The following is a 21,818-nucleotide window of genomic DNA, read 5'->3' as shown; positions in this document are numbered from 1 at the left end:
TGCAGTAATTCACAATTACGAAATTACAGATGTATGCCAGAAAATATTAAGTTACATACAGCAATAAATCTATCTATCTATCAGTAAATATCAGTCAATATATAAGCAGTGTTAACAGTGAGGCAAAATGAAATATTTTTAGAATAGGAAGTTATATATTTTTATATTATAATATGAATTATATTTCAAAATGTATTTCAGAGCCAATAAAATATATTTCCAGTTCTACAGTAGTCTATAATTAGGCTTTATTCATTATCTATTTGGGAAGTTGTGGCCTAATGGTGAGAGGGTTGGACTCCCAATCGAAGGGTTGTGAGTTCTAGTCTCGGGCCGGATGGAATTGTGGTTTGGGGGATTGCATGTACAGCTCTCTCTCCACCTTCAATACCATGACTTAGGTGCCCTTGAGCAAGGCACTGCTCCCCGGGCGCCACAGCATAAATGGCTGCCCACTGCTCCGGGTGTGTGCTCACAGTGTGTGTGTGTGTTCACTGCTCTGTGTGTGTGCATTTCGGATATACAATTATACAAATGATCATTTATCTTTTGTTTGTTCTAAAACACATTATAACAAATATATATTTATTTATATATACATCTCTTGTTTTATAGCATTTATGCCTATTACAGCATTCTGTCTGATGCAGCAGCCTTGGTGGTAAAAATGTCCTGACAGAGCAGGACGTAGTTTACTTTCACCTTGAGTGAGCAGACACTGCCAGCGTCCAGATGGTCTCAGACAGAGTATGAAGAAGACAAAGACGGAGACGAGTGCAAGAGAGAGAAAGAGAAAAATAAGAATTTGACATCTCATTCACCTTTCAGCCATCCGTGTACAGCTCATCACTCACAGGCCCATTGTTGATGTTACTTTGAATGTATTATTCTATTAAACAGATAGTCCGCCAGTTCACATGATCCTTCATGTAAATGGCATGCTGATAGGGTGAGTGTGTCTTCTTCTACAAACATCTTAGACTGGGGACACAGTGTCCTTTGACAAATAACGGAAACCAAAAAGGCTTCTTCATCCCAGCGCTCTGATTTGTTTAACCAAGATAAAGTAAAAACCTACAGGACCTTTTAATAACGACCCATAACCATCACAGGCACTGCATTATAGAGTGATATTACATAAATAGCATGAAATTTGATGAGGTTAAATGGTTATTTCACCTCACAATGCGTGGGACTAGAAAAGAAAGGCTCTCAGCTGATTGTTTGATGACCTCCATCGGGTGACCAGTCTTAATAAGGTTGTTTCAGCTGCCTGGAGCGAACAGACTGTTTTCAAAATAAGCAAATTCCTTCAGAGATTGGTATTCTGGTGTAGATCCACCCCTTCCCCAAATCACAGCCATCTTATGTGTCCCTAACTGATACATCCCAAGGCAAACAAACAGACAAATATGTTAATTATATTTCTCAAGGAGGAAGTTGTTTTTGGGAAGGCATGATTATAAAATATTATAATGGCTGAAAAGCACTCTCAAATTTGAAGACATCTCAGTAGCAGTTCATAATGCACTAACCCAAATCCCAAAGAAACCATCACTTATGTGGTTTTTGTCTTACTCCAGGGGTATGTAGGGGAAAGTATAACAGATTGAGTTCCACAGTAACACCACCAGTTTAACATATAACATGTAGAAATCAGCTAGAGGGCTGAAAATCAAACACTTTCCTAAGTAGACATTGTAAAACTCTGTAAAGAAATAATTAAACATTTTTAATGATAATAGAAGTTATGTCACTGACAAAACTGTCAAAAAATAATTTACATATCAAAAACAAAGCAGAATGTGCATCTCCACAGAGTAGTGGTGTTATATTCTAACATCAAAGAGTGTATTTTAACAAATGGGTTGAGTGTATAATTTAATGACTTACAGTATAAAAGATTATTCATTCATGATCTTATGGTTATGTATGTATGTATTCCAGATTCCTGAGATGTAAACAAGACTATCGCCTCGTAGCACTCACACCCATTATTATGAAGTGCTTTGAGCGACTGGTCCTAGCACACCTCAAGGACTGCCTTCCACCCACACTTGACCCACACCAATTTGCCTACCATAGGAATAAGAGCACAGAGGAAGCAGTATGCACAGTGCTGCACTCTGCTCTCACACACTTGGACAATAACAACACATATGTTAGGATGTTGTTTGTTGTCTTCAGTTCAGCATTTAACACCGTAATTCCCTCAAAGCTGATTACAAAACTTGGAGACCTGGACATTAACACCTCCCTCTGCAACCAGATTATGGACTTTCTGACCAAAATACCTCACCATGTTCGGTCAGGCCACACCCACTCCATCACCATCACACTTAACACCGGTGTACCACAGGGCTGTGTGCTGAGCCTATTCCTTTACTCCCTTTACACCCACGACTGCAAGCCTGTGCATGGAACCAACTCCATCATTAAGTTTATAGATGACACTACTGTGACTGGCCTCATCAGTGACAACGATGAGACTGCCTACAGGGAAGAGGTACAGCACCTGGCCACATGGTGCACTGACAATAACCTGCTCCTTTACACCAGTAAGAAAAAGGAGCTCATTGTGGAAGAAGAAAGGAAGCACGCATGACCCCATCCATATTAACGGGAGGGTTGTTGAACGTGTCTCCAGCTTCAAGTTCCTGGGAACCACCATCTCTCACTTCTACCGGTGTGAGATCGAGAGCATCCTGACCAGTTAAATCACAGTCTGGTATGGGAACTGCTCAGTGGCTGACCGCAAGGCACTGCAGAGGATGGTGAAAACTACCCAACGCATCACAGGGAAACCACTTCCTGCTATTGAGGACATCCAGAGGAAACGCTGCCTACGTCGAGCTCGCAGCATTCTCAAGGACTCCTCTCACCCTGAACACAGACTGTTTAACCTCCTGCCCTCCGGGAGGCGCTTCAGGAACCTCCGGACAAGGACCACAAGATTCAAGAACAGCTTTTTCCCTACAGCTGTCTCCTTGCTGAACTCTGCCCTCTGACACCCCCGACACCATACACAACCACCCGTCCTCATCACTAAATCTGGCTGATTTATTTATTTATTTACAACAAGCAAACAAAATTAAACTTGTTATTACTTGCACTACTGTCTGTTCATCCAGAAACACTGAGTAATCCATTTGCACGCTGTAATATTTTCTATGCACTTTACTGTCCGTTGCAAAAGTGTAAATGATGTTCACATGTTCATAGTTCTGCCTATAGTGTACATACTCTTTTACATAATCCATCTGTATAGTATGTTCATAGTACATCTATCTGTATATCATGCTGATAGTATTTAAAATCTGTAAATTATGTCCATAATACTACCTTATCTGTATATTTATTGTACATTTGTAACATATTGTATATTCTGTACTTACTGCTTATTGCATTTCTGGTTAGATGCTAACTGCATTTCGTTGCCTTGGACCTTACATGTGTAGTGACAATAAAGTGTCAAAGTTCCCTCAGATGGGAACTGCAGAATAACTCAGAGAAAAGTACTAACCAGTGAATTCATTGCCTGTCTGGAAACATGCAAACACATACAGAGTGATGCAAATAGTAACAGTGCTATAGACCTCACACTATTGATGCCCTATTGGTGTGTGTCCAATAACACCTGAGGGTTGAAGGTAGCAAATTTTACATATTGAGCAATTTTGTTTACAATTAGAAATATAGCTGAATTTATGATAATTTTAGAGGGCCATGAACTAAGCACTTTTACTTTGGATTAATTTACAAACAAGGCACAATTCGACGCAGGAATTTCAGAACGATTGAAACCAAAAGATGATAGTGTGCTGTTTTTAATACATGGTCACTTTTGCTTTGTCTGTTATTATTGATCATTTGATATGTACTGAGTATTTAAGTGTTTAACCTAAATCTGACGGTCACTTTTTCTGAAAGTGTTGCAACCTACCCTACCGATATCTCTTTGTATTTTACACTGATGCATGAGGTATAGGAAATAGATTTCAGAATTAAAAAAAAAAAAAATCTAAACTTTTGAAAAGTTGAAAAGAAAGAATTCATAGCAGATAAATGTAACAGATGTTGAAATAAAACACTAGCTGATCTCCCTGCAGTTGCTGAATAAATGGATGTCACACTTATCGGTCGCATTTACCAACCGCATCCTTGTCTCCCTTGGTCTAGTGGGGTGGTCTAGAAACAGGACAGTTAAAAAAGACAAATAGTGAGGGAGGACTGGTCTGCATCAAAGCAAAACATGTAACCATATCCCAGACACCCTTAGAAAAAAAAGATTCTTACATATCTTAGATAGGCACAGTTCAAACACACATCTGTATGTTTACATTTTCCTGCCAGAAAAACACTGACTTGATTCGTAGAAATAACTGGAGCAACTGAAACTCTTTACACACAGATAGTAAAATGAAGGTTGGATTATGGTGGAGGGGGGTGATGATGGGGGGTGTCGAAAGATTGATGTCAGTACTGGTAATGAATTAGCCATTATCTGTGAAACTGTGGTGTCCTTGAACTCCAAGGCTTGCCATATGTTGCAGAGGACAGAGGGTCTGTGGAAAGGTGAGCACCTCAATCAGTGCTGTTTCCTTGGCTCAAAGCAGGTCAGCGAGACCTTGGTGGATTTGAGAAAATGAAACCCCTTGGGACCAGTTTGTGGGTCCAGTAGCTGGTTTCAGTGTGGTGAAAGTCCTTTTTACATCGATAACAATTATTTACACCACTATAACCAACTATTTTCAAACGGTGTTAAGCGGTTTTCTTTAGAAATGCAAAGGGGAAAAAAATAGTTTTATGTTATAAAAACATGCATTTAATACTTGTTTACTAAAGGTTCATATAAACTATGAATTAAAATGATTTATTTACAGCATAACACAGATACATAAACATTAGGTTTAAAATTACCAAGAAAACTATTTTATCATTTTTTTACATTTACAAACATAATGTTTTTATTATATCATTTTTTTATTGTGTTAGTTAGCTGTATTTTTTTAACCTAATCAAAATAACTACTTGAGATTAATCAGAATGCACAATGAAAAAAAAACTAGATTTTAGAAAATTGTTAAAAACAGTTACTTGTTTTTTTCAAATTAACTCTTCAAATTTTAAAGATATTTCACCTTATTTAAAGCTCTATTTCCAGTTGCAGAAGTGAACCGACCGTCTTAGAGAGAAATTTAGCAATGATAGATATGAAATGTGTGCTAATGCATTGCTCCTCAGTAAGCACTTTTGTCCTTTAACACGTCTGCTGCAAATGAACATGTACTTCGCAGACAAAACACAAGTCTAGAATCACACTCTCGAGTCCCTCTGTGGAAAAAAATAGAAAAAGAAAAGACAAGTCTGATTAATTGTATGTAATGTGGACTTGTAGTGTGCTTCAAATCTTAAAAGTATGTTTTAAAAAAAAAAAAACTTTACTTGCAGATACAGTATAATGAAATAAAGGTCCACTTAAAATGCACTCAGAGACAACATGCTTTTAACACACTGAAGTATACTTTAATAAGTGCACATTAACCATGATCTTTTAATAATATTTATCATGCTTTAAAGTGTACTTATTTTGATGTGTTGACTAACATATTAAACCACATAGTTTTAACAGCAGTGTGTTTGATAACATAATAAATTAATACATTTTTAAATGTACTAAATTATAAGTATATTATTACCCTAAAGTACTCTCTTTAATTTTTCACAATGGTTGTCATAGTTGAGCATTTCTGCATGGACTGCATTAGGATTTGTCTGTTTGAAATGAATGAAACAATGTTCCACTGAGACTTTAAGTTCTATGCTCTTTCTCTTTTTTCTGTGCATATCAAGTGTAATTCAATTAGCTTTGTTCTCTTTTGTAACGTGATGAATAATTGCAGCTTTAACATGTTAATGGATTAGTTCCAGTAAACAGTGTTTCAGAAATTCACAGGCTACACTGGCATTGAGAAATAACAGAATGACTGAATTCATTTTGTTTGTTTTTTCCACAGAGCCGTCTCCTTGGGTTTCTTTTTTCTTTTCCTTCTTTTGGTTGATGGTTTTGAATGAAACACTGAGTTTAGCGCTGAAATAGTGAATGCAAAAGAGGCCTGATGAATAAAGCCATCAGACTTATATTTACCAATTGTATAAAGTTCTCTCAATGCCATTTCTGTGATAGGAAAATAAAAACTTGCAGACGTCCGCTGTGACAGCTGGCAGTGGTATGGGACGCACCAGGAGATATGTTGGGTTAGATTATACAGTCCCACTGAATATGTATCTCTTACGTATGTTATGACTGGTATGAACTGTGAACTTATGTTAGAAATAGCAGGATGTTGCATAAATTTATATATATACAGTACAGACCAAAAGTTTGCAAACATTACTATTTTTAATGTTTTTGAAAGAAGTTTCTTCTGCTCATCAAGCCTGCATTTATTTGATCAAAAAATACAGAGAAAACTGTAATATTGTGAAATATTATTATAACTTAAAATAATAGTTCTCTATTTGAATATACTTAAAAAAAAAAAAATTATTCCTGTGATGCAAAGCTGAATTTTCAGCATCATTCCTCCAGCCTTCAGTGTCACATGTAACATCCAGTCGATCACATGAACCTTTAGAAATCATTCTAATATTCTGATTTATTCTGAGTGTTGGAAACAGTTCTGCTGTCTAATATATTTGATGAATAAAAGATTAAAAAGAATTGCATTTATTCAAAAAAAAAAAATTCTAATAATATATATTCTTTACTATCACTTTTTTTATCAATTTAACACATCCTTGCTGAATAAAAGTATTGATTTTATAAAAAAAGAAAGAAAGAAAATTACTGACCCCAAATTACTGACCAGTACTGTATATTGTTATTACTAATTTTTTTTTTTTTTTTTACTTTTTATTCATCAAAGTATCCTAAAAAAGTATCACATGTTCTGAAAAAATATTAAGCAGCAGAACTGTTTCCAACTTTGATAATGAATCATCATATTAGAATGATTTCTAAAGGATCATGTGATAATGATCCTACAAATTCAGCTTTGCATAACATAAATAAATGATCATTTAAAGTATAATACATTTAAAAACAATTATTTTAAATTGTAATAATATATCACAATATTACATTTTTTTCTGTATTTTTGATCAAATAAATGCAGGCTTGATGAGCAGAAGAAACTTCTTTCCAAAACATTAAAAATAGTAATGTTTCCAAACTTTTGGTCTGTACTGTATATATATCAGTATGATAAAGTCTAACTTGTAATGTGAATAACCTTTATTCCTTTCACAAATCAAACTAAACTTAAAAGACTTTGCAGAAGCACAACCAATCACGCTCACGGAAAGTAACGAGTAACTGGTCAAACTAAAATGATGGATTTTGTTAATTAAATAAAACTGTAAATTCCCCCCGTGCTTAACAACAAAGAACAGCTCCGAGGCCGTGTTCAGATGCCACAGAGGTACGGGACATAAAACTGACAAGCAAACTAATTATCTCCAAAATTACAACATCTTAATGTCCATGCTCATAAGACAGCTATGCTCATTAGTCAGGGAAGGAGGCCATTAAATTTGTTGTGAACACAGGCAGCTGTGTGGTGTTATAATCACGCCTGGCATAGAGATGTCCCTCTCTCAGCTGCACGAAACAATACAGGAGGTGAAGAGCGCCGCTGTGAGAGAAATACCACAGTGTTGAGGTAATTGACTGGAATAAGGTCATGCTTACTTGATTACAAATGGCGTTATCTTTGTTTTTGCTTTAAGATACTTGCTTTTCTTATGAGGCAAAACTGATCCGAATGTGACAGAAGGGTTAAAATGTGTTTATGTGTTTTTGTGTGTGTGTGTGTGTGTGTGTGTGTGTGTGTGTGTTTTACCCATTGTATGCGTGGCTCTGTAGTCCATGGCTGCTCATAACAGAGACTCTGTGTTTCTTTGTCCCACTTCTTTTTCCCCTTCTCTCTTTTCTCTCGCCCCTGATTCAGCTTAATCCTGACGTTCACATTGGTCTCTTTTTGACACCACACAGGGTCCAGAGTGAGGGTTAATCTTCCATCCGATGTGAGCCGAGCTTTAATCGCGGGGCCAGGAATGAAAGTCACGCAGTCTTAGCTTACTTAAGATTGTACAAGACAAGTCACTGCTATTCCCCTCCGGAGAGTCCCTTTACACATTAAATAAGAGATATCTGAGCTGGAAATCCCACATGAATGTCACACTGCTGTTTGTAGGAATCAGGAAATGTGATAAAGGACAAAGCTCACGTTCTACAGTGATAATAAACCTCGCTGTAGTTGCTTCTCTGTTATCACACAGACAGAGATTAGCATTATGAACAGACAGTTTCTTCGCTAAAAGGGATTTATCTGAGATACAAAACTCACATTTTCTTACAATTCACAGGTCAAAGCCTTTTATTTCTTGCTTTTATTACTAGAGTTGCTTTTATGCTTTTTTAAAGTGTATAGTCCTTGATTAAATAAATAAAATGGAAAAATAAAATAGCTGTTTATATATATATATATATATATGTGTGTGTGTGTGTGTGTGTGTGTGTGTGTGTGTGTGTGTGTGTGTGTGTGTGTGTGTGTGTGTGTGTGTGTGTGTGTGTGTGTGTAATTTATCACTGTTATGACAAAGCTGGATTTTCAGGATCTTTACTCCATTCTTCAGTGTCACATGATCCTTCAGAAATCATTCTAATAAGTTCATTCTAATAAGTTTATTATAAGTTCATTTACTATCAATGTCGGAAACCTTTGCGCTTATTTTTGTGCAAACATGATAAATGCCCTTACGAAAGGAAAATATATTTACCAATATATTTCTTAAAATATATTGTGATATATTGTAATATATTATTTTCCCTTTTTATTTTCTAATATTTTATATATTTGAGTACATTTAATAATATATTGATGATACATATATTATATAATATATTGATGATACATATATTATATAATATATTGCAAAATATACAAATGATTGCCACTTTCAATATATTGCAATATATTGGAAAAAATAAATATGTATAGGAATATATGCCTAATATATTACATGATATTTTCCAATATACTGCAATATATTTTTTGTTTCATAAGGGTGTTTTCAGTATTATTTGAAAAACAGAAAGTTTGCAAGAATAGCATTTATTTTAAATTAGAACTATTTTGTAATTTCTTTAAAAAAAAAACATATTTTGTCACTTTTAATGCTGTATAAAATGTTCTTTCAGAAAAATAAAATCCCCCAATTTTTGAACAATAGTGTATATTCTCATGGTTTATCTCAGTCATGACAATTATATTTCTCTCTAAGACTTAGGCAAAACATCTGAGACAAAGTGGATACTTAAAGCTGAAGTCTCTGGAGCTCATCAATCATATCTCTGTGAAATGCTCTTTTGCGGACAGCGCTGTAATCAACTGAGTCGGGCTGGTTTTGTCCTGTGTGCTCTTAGAGAGCGAGACGGTTGTGGTCAGGTGTCCTCTCGTCCCTCTGTCTGCTCTCAGACAGGCAGCAGACTCCATTATATACACTCAGCAGTGATGACCTAGTTAACAGAAAAGACTTCACTTTCCTCAGGCTGCATCTGCATGTTGACCTTACTGCTCATGCAATATTACTGCTTATTACAGTCACACATGCCCAACAATTGCACATAGTTCTCAAATCAGTAGTTTTTTTGTTGTGATTCTAGTTTCAGTGTTTGGAAACGGAAATGATTAAATCGCTATGAATGAACAACAAAATTATGATATTTTGACAGGTGTTCTGTGATCAATCTTGTTTGGAGAAAAAAAAATGCAGCAGGCATTTTCTTAAAAATGAATGCAATCAGGAAAATGGACGTCTATGTGAAGCATGATTAACACAAAACGTTATGTTAGAGACAGCGATGTATTTCCTGTAACAAAAGACTCAGAGCGTATATTATATCCAGTGGATTCAAATAATTCAGGTCTGCTAATGTAGCTTCACTCGAAGTGGTAATCTAAAATTATATCTCCATAAAGAAAATGAAAGGCTATTTGACAAAATCGGAACGGTTGGTGACCACCAAATGCATTCCCTAAGTCTTATTAATTTCCTCATCAAAATCCAGTCTAGACATATGACCCCTGCTGAATTCTATTTCAGAAACGCAAAATGACAGTATTACTGTGAGAGAAAACCAGGGTAAGAGGTTCTGGAGGAGGCCAAAAATAAAATAAAATCAAAGAGGTGAGAGGAGAAATTATTCAATTCTTCTTTTCAAAGGAGCGGGCCAGTCAACTATTTACTTTTGCTGGTGGAGGAGAGCTCTCTTTGATGCAGTAATGAATAGATATGGTATGAGCTCAAGGCTCAAGGCTATTTCACTGAAAAAAAAGTGCATATAATTCTTATTCTTTCTTACCCAAGACTATTAATTTCACATGCAGACCTTTCAACAGAAAATATGGCCCAATGCAAGAGCTCAGAATAGGAGAACAGAAAGGAAGCATAAATGAGATACGATGTCAAGGTAGTAATTATCATCGAATTTACACACACATTTTCCTTCATATAAAGGGAGAAACTTTAAAACAGCTGCAATGAAAAATCTGATTACAATCTCCTAAGAGTTTGTCTAATACGATAAAAAAAAAAAAAAAAAAGTTGCTCGGTTTTGTTTGTGGTTTTTAGTCTTTTTAGTCTTTTGTCTATGAATGCATTGAAAACATTCTGTTCTTTAAATATATAGCAGTTAAAAAAATACTTATGGTTTTTGTCTGTTCTGTCCTGTTTTGTTTGCACTTTTAAGTCTCTTTTAAGTCTTTTGTTTATGAATACAATGAAAATATTCTAGCAGTTCTAAAAATAAAAAATAAAAAATGTTTTTTGTCCTGATCTGTTTTGCTTGTTTGTTTAGGACTGCTTAGCGAATTATCTAGCAATTTAAAAATAAATAAATTACTTTTTTTTTTTGTTTTTTGTCTTTTCTGTTTTCTGTTCTGTTTTGTTTGCTTGTTTTAAAAATTATACATTCTATTCTTAAAAGTAGTTTTAAAATAGCTTTTTATCTTGTTTGTTGTCTCTTTATAGTCTTGTCTTTAAATGGAGTGAATACATTCAAATCATGTAATCAAGCTTTAAATTGTGACTTTTGTTTTTTTGTTTTGTTTGCTTGCTTGTTTTGGTTTTTAGTCTTTTTTTCTTATCTTTCATCTCTAAATGCAATAAAATGTTATACACATATACAGCAGGTAAAATTATTTTTGTGTGTGAGGGGTGGGGGTTGCTTGTTTGTTATGACTTTATACATCTCTTAGCACAAATGAATGAACCTCAAGCTCAGTGACAGTCTGCTTTTTATTTTGACATGATTGTTCAGATGACAGAACCAGCATCTATGCTATTAGATCACCCTCTGTTGGCTAAATGCAGTACAACTTTGTTTCCAGACTGGCTTCTACGTATGGAATTATATTTGCTTCAATAAAAATGAACGTAACTTTATAAAGCTGTACGTAACTTTTTCAGAAACTATCAAAAATATGCCGTTACAAAAGAAGAAAAACACAATGAAAATGAAAAAAAATTAACTAAGACGCACAAATTGAACAGGCTCTTCAAATATGCTTCATTCTTTGTTAATGTTTTTCAAAGATTCGTTTTCGCTAATCGTGGATTCTGAATGCATTGCCGCAGATTTCACTTATGCTTCGCAGTTTTTAGTTTGGTGTTTTGACACAAACTTCTCGTGGGGGCGGGGTTAACAGTGATCTACTCTGATTGGATAGTGAGCTTTTGATTGACAGGTGCTCTCTGACCAGGAACAGACGTCACCCAGTGGCACGCATATTGGAAAGCTCTCGCGGTGATTAAATCTGGTGTTTACCGCAAAAATTCTTTTTCACAGACAAAATGAAATAAATTTATTTTAAGCTCATACAGATGTTCTACCCTGTAAAGAAGTTTATACAAAGATTTAAATCTGACATTGATCTTACACACTCTTTTTGTTTGAGTTTGGGATGATTTTGCCAGGCTTCTCAGTACATATGAAAAACATAATATTTGGGTATTATGACTCTAACCCCACAAACGAAAATATACGTTTTGTTATTAATTTAAAATATTTCCTAAACAAATTTTACATTCACAAATGCAAATTCTCCAACTGTAAACCTGTCTACTCTGTTTTCCTAAAAGAAATGGCAAACTATTTGATCTGTAATCTCAGTATCTACTAATAAAAAAGCTATAAGGACTGTTAGAATTAGCTCTGCTTTTGATCTCATTGTGTAATTTTGTTTAGATTTTGGCCCTCTTTTCTTTAGCTCTATTTTATTCTTTATTTTTATTTTTTATTTTTTTTGTGGTTGATATTATGTGATGTATGTTTATACTTTTGTAAGTTTTTGTTCTCTGCATTAATAAAAAAAGAAAAAGAAAAAGAAAAAGAAAAAAAAGCTCTCGCAGTGATTTGTATGCAATATGTCGTGCTTTGTATTACTAAATATGTAAATAATATTTGACCTTCGATTGTCTCAGTCTGTAAAGATGAGCTCTCAGGAGACACGGAGCGGCATCATCTTCCTCCTCCGCTTGTCCTTCAGAGAGCTTGAAGTAAGCTTGTGTTACTGAAGTAACCAGTAACATCGATACAAGTTTTTCATGTTACAGTGTGCTACAGTTTGTTGCGGGTTATTATTGTCATTCAGTAACACGTGCTTACTTCAAGCTGCCTTGAAGGACAATATTGAAGGTCAAATATTATTTACATATTTAGTAATACAAATCACAGCAAGAGCTTTCTAATATACGCGCCACTGAGTGACGTCTGTACTTCCCGGTCAGAGAGCACCTGTCAATCAAAAGCTCACTGTCCAATCAGAGTAGATCAATGTTAACCCCTCCCCCACAAGAGGTTTATTGTGTCAAAACACCAAACGAAAAACTGCGAAGCGTAAGCAAAATCTGTGTCAATGCATTCAGAATCCACGATTAGCGAAAACGAATCTTTAAAAAACATTAACAAAGAATGAAGCATATTTGAAGAGCCTGTTAAATTTGTGCGATTGAGTTAATTGTTGTTTTTTTTTTCATTGTGTTTTTCTTCTTTTGTAATGGCATATTTTTGATAATTTCTGAAAAAGTTGTGTTCAGTTTTATAAAGTTTAGTTCATTTTTATTGAAGCAAATGTAATTCCATACTACAGAGCTCTAAAAATAAAAGAAGAGAAAATAATGAAAAATCATATTAACATTTTCAAGCACAGGGAATCTCAGACCAGATCGCTATGAAGGCGCTATGAACACTTTTTTTAAAGTTATATTTGGTCAGTTTTATCACATCACCCACACTGTTTTTTATGTAAGTTGTTGTGTAAAACATTTAGAACAGTTTGTGGTTCTAGCTGGATGTACCACCAACTGCTGTAAAACAGCACTAACTGCTCATTCTGTATTAAAGTTTCCATTGTCTGGTTTTTATTTAAATCCATTCTATATGCTAAACCATAACACTGCTTTCTGAAGGAAAGGCTCATTTTCAAAACATATATTAATGCTGCTGATTTCAAATAAACATATTTCACATTCTTTATAAAGACTGAATTTTTAGTTGCATGTTTAAGAATTATTTTGTTTTTGTGTCTTTTTTTTACAGTCTGGATTAAGTTTTACAGCATGACTGAATGTATTGTAAGTACAATCCAAATACTCAACAAACATTAGCATTACATTAGCAGACCTGACAAACCGAACAAAAGATGTCACTGGAGTGGTATCCTTTCAAAAGGAACACATTTGTACCTCATTTATAAATTGTACATATTTGTATTGAGAAGGTTCCTCCCCAATGACAGCTTTTGTGTCCTTTTCTGAGAGTGTACACTTTAATAAATACCCCCCCCAAAAAAGAAAAGTGAAATGTTATATTTTTATCTCAAATGATACTCCATTTCCCTAAAGCAATACTGTAAGCACAAAACTAAAACTGCATATTCAGGTATTATCAAACAATTGGAAGTGCTATTTGAGCCAATAGCCTTGTGGGATATTTTTTATTTATTTATTTATTTTATCTTTATTATTTCAGATACTGTCTTCAAACTTCTTAAAATGACACATACATCTAAAAATGATTAGTGAAGGGCTTTTTTTCTGGTGAGCGTCAGTCTGTCTCTTATGCTCACTCCTCCATTTGCCGTGCCATCACTGTCAGCAGCTTTGTCCCTTCTGCATCTTTCTCTCCCAGCAACAGGAAAGGCAAAGCACCACCTCTTAACCTTGCATCCATTCATGCGTGGCCAGCAGTGACATCAGCTAAAGCATCTGTGCTCAGGCCTGCCTCTGGAGGCCCCCAGTTCTGGCCCCTGCTTGGGGAAACTGGCACATGTGCACATGTGATACCAGGGGACGCTGACCTTGCACTGCCACTGGCCTGATACATCCTCCAGTCTTCTCACAAACACGATGACTTTCCCCCAGCTTTGCAAGATTATTATTCCCATACAGAGCAAGGAAATCTAATGAAATCGTTTGGGAGTATTGTAAAAACCTGAAATCTAGTATAAATATACTGTATGCTATATATTGCTTAAGTAACCAAAAATAAATAAATGCAATGTGCAAAGTTGATGAAAAGTATGATTTTTATTCATGCTGGTTATATATATTCACTGAATACATACATGTATCGATTAATCATTCATTGAAAATATATATCATTATGATGATGATGTAGAAAAAAGAAAATATTTAGTCTTTGAATGCAATGAAAATATTCAATACATATAGAGCAGGGTTTTTTTTAATAAGTTGTATTTTTGTTTTGTTCGCTTTTTTTGGCTTTTAGTCTCTTTTAATGCAATGAAAATATGCAAAAGTTTACATATACAACAGTTTTAAAAATACTTGTTTTTTCTGTTGTTCTGTTCTGTTTTGTTTGCTAAAGTAAGGTCCAATTTGTTAATAGTAAATGCATAAGCTAACATGGACTAATAATGAGCTATAAAATATAAAGTATTTTTTTAATCTTTGACAATGTTAGTAAAAATAGAATTGTTTATTGTTTGTTCAAGTTACTGTTGTTCACACGTTAATATTAACAGATAGACTTTTTGATTTTACAAATATTACTATTATGTTATATATATTAACTAATGTAGATAATGTGTTAAATTAAACCATATTGTGTTACCAATATGATTTTACAAATATTGTGCTTTTTTACAGATATTTTTTCCATCATTAAACAACATAAACTAAGTCAACATTTTATTTTATTTTATTTTATTTTATTTTATTTTATTTTATTTTATTTTATTTTCATCACTGATAGCCTTGCAGACAGTGTAGACATACATTGCAATAGAGATGTCCTGAGTTCGAATCCCAGCATGGGGATCTTTTCCGATCTTGCCCCCTCTCTCTCTTTTCTAATTCACTTCCTGTCAATTCTAAACTATCCTATCACAATAGGCAAAAATGACAAAAAACAATATATATATATATTCTTAAACTTCATTTTAACTAACGTTGACATGTATTTTTACCACTTTTTCTTTCTTTGCCCTGGTCAAAATGTAATTAATGCCAAACTCGGTGAACATTTTCCTTTCTCTAAATCAGAAATATAAACATGTCCATCATAGATGATGTGTGTTTGAGTCACATCTCATTGCATGCATGATTGCATGTATGAACTAATGAATGATTTAAATAATAGTTTGGACAGAAAATGAGTGTCACGTCATTGACCCAGGTGTGCTGAAGCACAATGTTTGTCTAATAAGTATGACTTTAGAATATGAATTCATACCAAATGTTGAGCCTGTAAGCTTAAATGAGGCATTTGATCTTTTAATCAGAAGAACTGTGGAGATCTTTAAAGCACTGCAGCAATACTTGCCAATCATGGTTTAAGTTTCATCATGGAAAAGCTCTTCCTTACATCTTAAACCTGCTGAAGTAGGTTTGATTCTGCTCTTGTTTTCCATAATCAAAAGCCAGACATTTACCTCATTGTCCTATTGCATGAGAAGAAAATAATTGTTTCCCCTTTTACCATTTGGAAAAATGGACCCTACCTATTTGCAGTCTGACATTCAGCTTTGGGGCAGATGTATCTGGTTGACCTTGCTGGAGCTCTCATTGCTGCGCTGGACTCATGAGGTGTGTGAGCTGAAGCGTGGAGCAGGTGGCTGGAGGAGAGAATGAGCCGTATACTGGGTGCAGCACAGCCCCCTGCAATTAATCTAACATAATAACATCCATCTAATGCTGCTAATCGCAGACTGGACCAGCCCAGGAGGAGACGGTGATCTGCCTTCGCCTGACACTTTGATGATGCAAGTTTGGGGAAACTTCTTGCTTCCTCCAACAGTGATTCTAAGTTTTGTGTTTTCTTTTGTTTTGAACACTGTTTTTCATGTTCTGTTTTGTTTGTTTTTGTTTTTGTTTCTGTTTTTGACAATAGTGGTTCTTAGTTTTATGTGTTTTGTGTTTTGTTATGAACAGTGGTTCAAAGTTTTGATTTGTGTTTTTTTTTTCTGTTTTGTTTTAAAAAGTGCTTCTCAGTTTTGTTTTATTTTATTTATTTATTTATTTATTTATTTTTATTTTTTATTTATTTTTTTGGCTTCTGTGTATTGTTCTGTTTTTTTGTTTTGTCCTCTTGAGTTTTGTTTTTTTTCGTTAATCCATTGGCAATAAAAACACTTTGTGCCCCCAGATTGACCACTGTATTTATTTATTATTTACATTTTTTTGAACGATGTAAAGTTAAAGGGGGGTGAAATGCTCGTTTTCACTCAATATCCTGTTAATCTCGAGTACCTATAGAGTAGTACTGCATCCTTCATAACTCCAAAAAGTCTTTAGTTTTATTATATTTATAAGAGAAAGATAGTCTGTACCGATTTTTCCCAGAAAAACACGAGCGTCTGGAGGCGTGACGTGTGGGCGGATCTAAAGAATCACGAGCGCCAGTAAGCTTTTGCGTTGAGAGCGTTTGGAAGCTGTGACATTACCGTGAGGGAAAAAACCATCATCCAAAACAAACCATGGCTAAAAGTCAGATTCAGCGTATATTTATGACCCAGAATCAGATCCAGAGGCTGAAATTTAACAAGAGCAGCAGCAGCAACGACGGTTTTGGAAAATGACTAAGTTCCACTTTGTCGTCTTTTTTTTTTTTTTTTTTTTTTTTAAGCTGTACATGTGGAAAGTGCAGTTTGATGACAACATCGCATGTTGTTTACTTGATGTGCTTACGCGCCGATAGCTAAGTTAACAACACAGAGATATTTGAAGCAGTTTTACTCACCGCCTGCGGTTCCAACACACGATCGTGACCCTTTTTCGTTGGGACTGCATTATCCTTAAGAAATAAACGATGTGCAAATCCGGCGTCAAACTGGGCCTTGTTTGTAAAACAAGCATCTTCTTAATGCAGGGGAACAAACACAAACACTTGCACAACTCCGTTGATGCTCTGTAAAAATAAACTCCATCCACTGGTCCCTTAATGCTGTTTCTCTTTTGGTAATCTGTGCAGGGTTGTCTTGCCCTGGCAACCAAAAACACACTTCATTTGTGACATTTCGCGACGCTCTCGCTCTGATCAGTGAATGTCTGTTGTGCTCTCATTGCTCTGCTATACGGGAGCGTGCGCTCTTCCGGCAGACGTGCCCTTAGGAACCATATAAGGAAATTCCGCTCCATCTAACGTCACACAGAGCCATCCTCGAAAAAAACTTTCCGAAACTTGTGACAAACTTGTTCCAAAAATACTCCTTCAAAAGTACAACTTAATTTTTGAAACTTTGTCCATGTTTAGCATGGGAATCAAACTCTTTAACAGTGTAAAAAAATCAGTATTTAACCCATGACATGACTAGAAATCAGTGGTTAAGTTGTATTTACAACACTGTTCCAGAACAGTTCAACCCAAATATTTAGTTAGCAGTACATTTTATGGAGGACTGTTTCCTCATCCTGGAAGAGAAGACTACAATGCCGGGTGTTCTGACTCACAGTCTGTAAATACGATTACATGTGTAAAGGATTTGCCACTGATGATTCAAAGGTGAGTTTTGACCAGTGTGGAGCTGATTCTGTCGGAGCACAGTTCATTCACGGAGCTCACTTCTAACTAGCTGATTATCTGAATCAGGTTTGTTAACAAAGAGAGACATGCAAAATATGCAGAGCTGGGGGCGCGAGGACTGGAATTGAGAACCGCTGATGTAGAGTAGAGCTTGTTGTTGTCGTTTTTCAGATCACAGATGCAGACATAGTTTAATGTTTACACGGCACGATGCAACACAACTCGTAAAAAGACAGTATAAATCATCATAATCTGTAATTATGTCCCCACTGGATGTAATAAAGGGCTCGTTTGTAATGGGTTTCATTGTTTTTGTCTTGTCTCGTTCTAACCACGTTTCAGAAGGCGGGGAATAGAGGAGAAACAATATTGTACAATATGTGAAAAATAATGTGTTTTTTGAACCTTAAACCGCATAAACACATTTCATTACACCAAATACACAAAATAATATTTTTTTCTCTTTAATAAAACGAATCATGCAGTGAAAGAACGAGCACTGGCTTTACCTACTAGACTTCCTGTTGCATTAGTTAAACTTTAGCTAACTCACATGGCAGCTCTCTCATGAGTCAGGGATGTTAGCACGGCAATTTAACTGTAGTTCAAGTCACAGCTAGCTTATTCTTTTGTTCATCACCGCTCACCTCCACACCAAGATAAAACATAACTGGAAAGGGAGGCAGGGCTTCACATCTGCGGCTCTGTCTGTGATGTGCATGTGCCGATCAATGTGTGCTAAACTGCTGTGCTGCGCCTGCGCAGAAGGGAGAAAGGCAGTGGAACTCAACAGAGTCAACATTTTTCGACCCAACCTGATATTTTCATCTTTCAACTTTCTCTCCAAGAAGAAAAAGGGTAGGTGCTCAAGCCCCCTTTGATGTCTATGTGTGCACGTGCCTGGTCCCAACATGATTATCATGTACAGCTGGTATGACATCATGAATGCACAAGCAATCAATGTACAGTGGCACTTCTGCTGAAGTGTTCTTGAATGGATTATCAGCTGCAGATCTTAATCTACAGCTTTTGGCAGAGATCCCTGTCTGATTGGATGGGTCTTGCTCCCCGAATGACTCCAGTGGAATGATATATGGATTGGAAATAGTAATCCCATATTATGTATGGGCAAGTGAAAGCTTCACTCTGGAATAATGCTGGTAATTTATTGTGCTTTCCTTTTGTTACACGAGTGCACTTTATTTCCACTTCACCAGTGGGAGGTTTTTGCCATGTGTGAAAGAGTGTGGGATAAAATAACTGCCTGGCCATTTTTTTTCTTCATTTATGTTTTGTGTGTGTGTGTGTGTCTGTGTGTGTGTGTGCGTGCATGCGTGCGTGCGTGTGTGTGTGTGTGTGTGTGTGTGATATTTTCAGCAAGGAGGTGGAGAGCTGAGAGTCCTTGGTGACATTGCCCAAAGCACTCTCACAATTACCCATTTGTATGCGTCCATGTGTGTGTGTACATCACTTGCAACAAGCTGCACCCACGTGCCTTTTCCCCAGAACAGCAAGGGCATGGCTCACATTTGCTTATTGAGTTATAGGGCATTGGTGTGAGAGCATAATGGAATTTTCATTGACTTGATTTATTCCAGGCATGATCTGTCATGAAGAAGAGGGTCATGGGACAAAGTCACTAACAAGCAACAGATATAGGTCTGATGAAGAGATCGGCTCAAGTACAGATGCTGACAACATGGGTATTTCTGCAAATGAGTAAAAATTTTAAACAGTAAAAATTAATGCTTCTTTTTTATTTATTAATTTATTTTACTTTTCTACTTATCCTTTTGAAAAATAAGTTACTTTAGTATATGTTTGAAAAGAGTATTTATATATATATATATATATATCTGTTTCTGTCGAAAATTGCTAAGTTTCAGAAATAGCAAGTAAAGGAATGAATTAAATGTGAAATTCTGAAATAGAAACACTCAAATAGTACTTTATTGTAAAATATACTCCAATTATATATTTTTTTTGTATTTACACCTTAAACCACTTTTATTTACAGCTTCGAAATAAATAGTTTTACTGTAAATTTATATGAAACTAATGTACTTTAAGTGAATGCACTTAAGTGTGAACTGTGTGTAATGTTTTCAGACACATGAATGCTTATTAATTGAAATTAAATGAAAAATAATTAAGATTATGTGTATATTATATATGTGCCTTTAATACACATACAGTATAAAGTATTAATATATATTTATATTACATGCAAGTAGACTACTTAAGTCTAGAGTGATTTTTGATGCACTAGAAAGACTTAATTATACCAATATGTAATTTTATGATTACAGCTATTGAAATTTTTTTAAACCGTACTGCTGGATTTATAATAAGCTAAAATATACTTTAATGTCATTTTTTTTAAACTTGCATGTCATTGCATTTGCAATTACACATTTGTAATGATGAAGTTGAAATGTATTGCATTTAAAAATATATATAATATATAATATATATCTAATAACAGTACATACACTGAACAAAATTATAAATGCACCACTTTTGTTTTTGCCCCCATTTTTCATGAGCTGAACTTTTTCTATGTACACAAAAGGCCTATTTCTCTCAAATATTGTTCACAAATCTGTCTAAATCTATGTTAGTGAGCACTTCTGCTTTGCAGAGATAATCCATCCTCCTCACAGGTGTGGCATATCAAGATGCTGATTAGACAAAGCATGATTATTGCCTTTGACTGGACACAATAAACATTTATAATAAACAATAGGACATTTATATATTCATTTAATATTTGAAGTATATAACTGTTTGTTGAGTATGATTCTTTTGCACAAAGATAAATTATTAGCAGCACCAAAAAGAAGAATAATGCTGCAGTTTTACATTCATACCTTTATTTTATAATGTCAATTTATGAAGAGAAAATTCAAATGAGACAGAGACGTTTCCAAACTGCTTTGCCTACATCAGGATGCTGGAGCCTATCCCATCTCCTCAGGCCAAAGGCAGGGAAATACCCTAAATGGATGGCCAGTCCATCATAGAGTAACAGTGATTCACACCGCATATAAATCAAATGCCCAGAAAGTTTTGAGACAAACACTGGAGAATGTCTGTGTGTCTGCAGTGGAGCTGTTGAGTCAGACACTGCTGTTTCCTGCACTCATCAATGATCCGCACAGATCACATCTCTCCAGTGCATTGTTCAACACTCTGATCATCCTGCACCTGCTCGGGAAACTCGACTTTTATGAAACACGTAGTTCTGTCTTTGAATTTAATTGAAATGCAGTGACATCTGGTTGCAATATGAGGAGAGGGACATGCTATTCGATACATCCAACCATGCTTAATTTATGACATACAATAGTGCTCAAACACTGAGTTCGAAAGTCAAGGGTCCCGTTTGTGGGTCATCCATCAAAAAAGAATTTGGAAATGTCAAAAGATGCCTATGCCAAAAACATGACACTTTCTGCATGCTTCCTATCAAACACACTTTTGTATTGTCTCTGTGCATTTTTATTGTTCTTTCCAGAGCAGCTGATTTCTCTGCTTTATGTTGACTGTCAGGCTGACAAATAAAACCAATCAGCCTCAGATGTCCAATATGTTGCCCAAGGCCGGAGAGTGATCGGGCTCTCTGTCGCTAGAAAGGTATTGGAAAGAATCGAATTGTGTGGCAAACCATACGTCAGTAAACAAGTTATTCTCAAGCATGATAAAT

This window comes from Carassius auratus, chromosome 9 (assembly GCF_003368295.1).
Source record: "Carassius auratus strain Wakin chromosome 9, ASM336829v1, whole genome shotgun sequence".
In the NCBI taxonomy this organism is placed as follows: domain Eukaryota; kingdom Metazoa; phylum Chordata; class Actinopteri; order Cypriniformes; family Cyprinidae; genus Carassius; species Carassius auratus.
The sequence above is the reverse complement of the archived record's forward strand: the minus strand, read 5'-3'. Positions refer to the sequence as shown.